The sequence below is a fragment of the Chiloscyllium plagiosum genome, chromosome 14, assembly GCF_004010195.1.
Source record: "Chiloscyllium plagiosum isolate BGI_BamShark_2017 chromosome 14, ASM401019v2, whole genome shotgun sequence".
Taxonomy (NCBI): Eukaryota; Metazoa; Chordata; class Chondrichthyes; order Orectolobiformes; family Hemiscylliidae; genus Chiloscyllium; species Chiloscyllium plagiosum.
Window position 1 is genome coordinate 7,844,805 of NC_057723.1, and position 2,914 is coordinate 7,847,718.

At 42.8% G+C, this 2,914-nt stretch overlaps 1 long non-coding RNA gene across 1 annotated transcript in view; it reads left to right on the forward strand.

Moving 5' to 3' along the window:
- LOC122556881 overlaps window positions 1–2,561 on the forward strand; it is a 9,335-nt gene extending 6,774 nt beyond the window's left edge. Inside the window, exon 3 of the long non-coding RNA XR_006313681.1 lies at window positions 2,250–2,561. This is a non-coding gene — a long non-coding RNA (uncharacterized LOC122556881). The remainder of the gene's footprint in view (window positions 1–2,249) is intronic.
- Window positions 2,562–2,914: the final 353 nt, after the last annotated feature.

A 2,914-nucleotide genomic window follows, 5' to 3' on the forward strand; every position in this document is an offset into this window, starting at 1 on the left:
ATTCTGGTCTCCTTCCTATCGGAAAGATGTTGTGAAACTTGAAAGGGTTCAGAAAAGATTTACAAGGATGTTGCCAGGGTTGGAGGATCTGAGCTACAGGGAGAGGCTGAACAGACTGGGGCTGTTTTCCCTGGAGCGTTGGAGGCTGAGGGGTGACCTAATAGAGGTTTATAAAATTATGAGGGACATGGATAGGATAAATCGACAAAGTCTTTTCCCTGGGGTCAGGGAGTGCAGAATTAGAGGGCATGGGTTTAGGGTGAGAGGTGAAAGATATAAAAGAGACCTAAGGGTCAACTTTTTCATGCAGAGGGTGGTACGTGTATGGAATGAGCTGCCAGAGGATGTGGTGGAAGCTGGTACAATTGCAACATTGAAGAGGCATTTGGATGGGTATATGAATAGGAAGGGTTTGGAAGGATATGGGCCGGGTGCTGGCAGGTGGGACTAGATTGGGTTGGGATATCTGGTCAGCATGGACGGGTTGGACCAAAGGGTCTGTTTTCATGCTGTACATCTCTATGACTCTATGACTCTAAGTGGCTGTGAACAATCAGGTGGAGCTGACCAGCTAAACGGTTTTGATGGATTCATCCCAGGGTCTTAAAAGGGAAGGCTAATGAGCTGGTGGATGCATTGGTGTAAATTTGTCAAAATTGGCTAGACTCTGGAAACGTGTGGTCAGACTAGGAAGTAACAAATATAACCCATCTTTTTAAGAAGAAAGGGAGAGAGAAAAGAGGAAACTATAAACTAATTAGCTTGATTCAGTCATAGCAGAGAAGTTCAAATCAATCTTTAAGACGGTTATAACTGGGCGCTGAGGAAAATGGAAGGTAACATGTTGGAGTTCTTTGAAGGTGCATTGAGGGAAGCCTCTGATGTACTACACTTGGATTTCAGAAGACACTTAGAAAGGTGCCACAGAAATGGTTATTGTGCAACAGTGGAACTCGTGTAGGAGTAACACATTGTATGGATAGAAGATTGGCTGACCAGTAGAAAACTAAGAGTATGCATAAATACTTTTTCTGATTGATAAGATATTACAAGTGGAGTTCCTTAGGGGATCTGTGCTGACACCTCAGCTTTTTACGATTTATACCTTTGACTTATGTGAGGGAGCAAAGACCAAATTTGCAAATGACACAAAAAAATCAAGAGGAAAGGGTGTTGTGAAGATGTCATAAGGCAGTTATTGATGGATATCGACAGGTTGAATGAGTGGGCAAAAATCTGGCAGATGGAGTATAATGTGGGAAAATGTGAAGTTGTTCAGTTTGGCAGGAAGAACAAAAAACAGAGTATTATCATCTTAGTGGAGAATAATTGCAGAATTTGAGATGCAGAGGTATCTCAATCTTCTAGTGTAAGAATCATAGAATGTCAGATAAAGTTGCCATAGTTACAGAGGACCATAAGGCTGCTTTCTCATTAGAGAGAGATGACTGTTGGTGAGTTTACCATACCTCAGGAAAGGGATCCAGTTGAGAGGGTAGGACTTTGATGGTAATGTCAGCCAGTGCAGGAATTGAACCCATGCTGTTGGTATTATTGTGCGCTGTACACTAACCATCCAACCCCTCCCTCATAGTGCACAGATGCAGCATGTAATTAAGAAGGCTAATGGAATGCTATATTTTCTTCCAAGAAGAGTGAAACATAAAAATAAGGATGCTTTGCTTCAAGTTGGACATCTTGAATACCCTGTGGCATCTTATCCTCCTCATCTGTGACAGGATGTAAATATGCAGGAAGTGGTTTAGAGGAGGTTTATTAGATCGATACCCTGGAATGAGTGGGTTGTCTGTTGAGGGAAGTTATGGACAGACTGGGTTTGTTTCCATTGGAGTTTGTTGTGATTTGATTGAAATGTCCAGCATCCTGATGATCTTGACAAGATGGATAATGGACAGATAGTCCCCTTATGGATAAATCAAGATCTGGGAGGAGTGTTTTCAAATGTTTAGGGTACAGATGAGGAGAATCCTTTTCTCACAGAGAGTTGTTCAATTTTGGAGCTCTCTGCCTCAGGAAGCAGTGGAGGCAGCATCACCTAATACTTTCAAGGGGGACAAAGGAATAAACATAATTTGGGAATGTGGAATTCCAAACACAACTGGATCAGCCTGGACTTTATTCTATGGCAGAGCAGGATTAAGGCGATAACTGGCCTTTACCTGCTCCTATGCATATGTTCATCAGTTGGGCACTTGGACTTAATATAGATCTTTCTGATCTTCTTCCAGGACTTGTTTCGAAACATGCCTCAGCTGGTCTCATAAGAGTGTGGCCTCTCTCTACAGGAGCAGAATGGTCAGTAACCAGAGAACGTAGAGTTAACTGGATCAGCACAAAGAGGAGAGCAAGCAGCTGTCATCTTCACTGAAACGGCAGTGGAAGAAGATTTGATAGTACCATTACGGAAAGGAATTCGATAAATATTTGAAAAGGGAAACATTTTGCAGAAGAGATGGAACAAAGCGAGGGTGTGGGACTAATTGGGTTGCTCTTCCAAAAAGCTGAAGCTGATATAAAAACGTTAGAACATAAGAACTAGGAGCAGGAGTGGGCCATTTGGCCCATCGAGCCTGCTCTGCCATTCAAAAAGATCATGGCCTCAGCTCCACTTACCTGCCCCCTCACCATAAACACTAATTCATTTACTGTTCAAACATTTATCTGTTTTTGCTTTAAAAACATTCAATGAGGAAGCCTCAACTGCTTCACTGGGCAGGGAATTCCAGAGATTCACAACCCTTTGGGTGAACAATTTTTTCCTCAGTCTGAAACCTGCTCCCCCTTATTCTGAGTCTATAACCCCTGCTCCAGTCATGATGGGCTGTAGCCCTGTTCCTCTGAATGGTATTATTGTCTGATTCTGTGGTTGTGGGTATGTTTGCCGAGCGCCTAT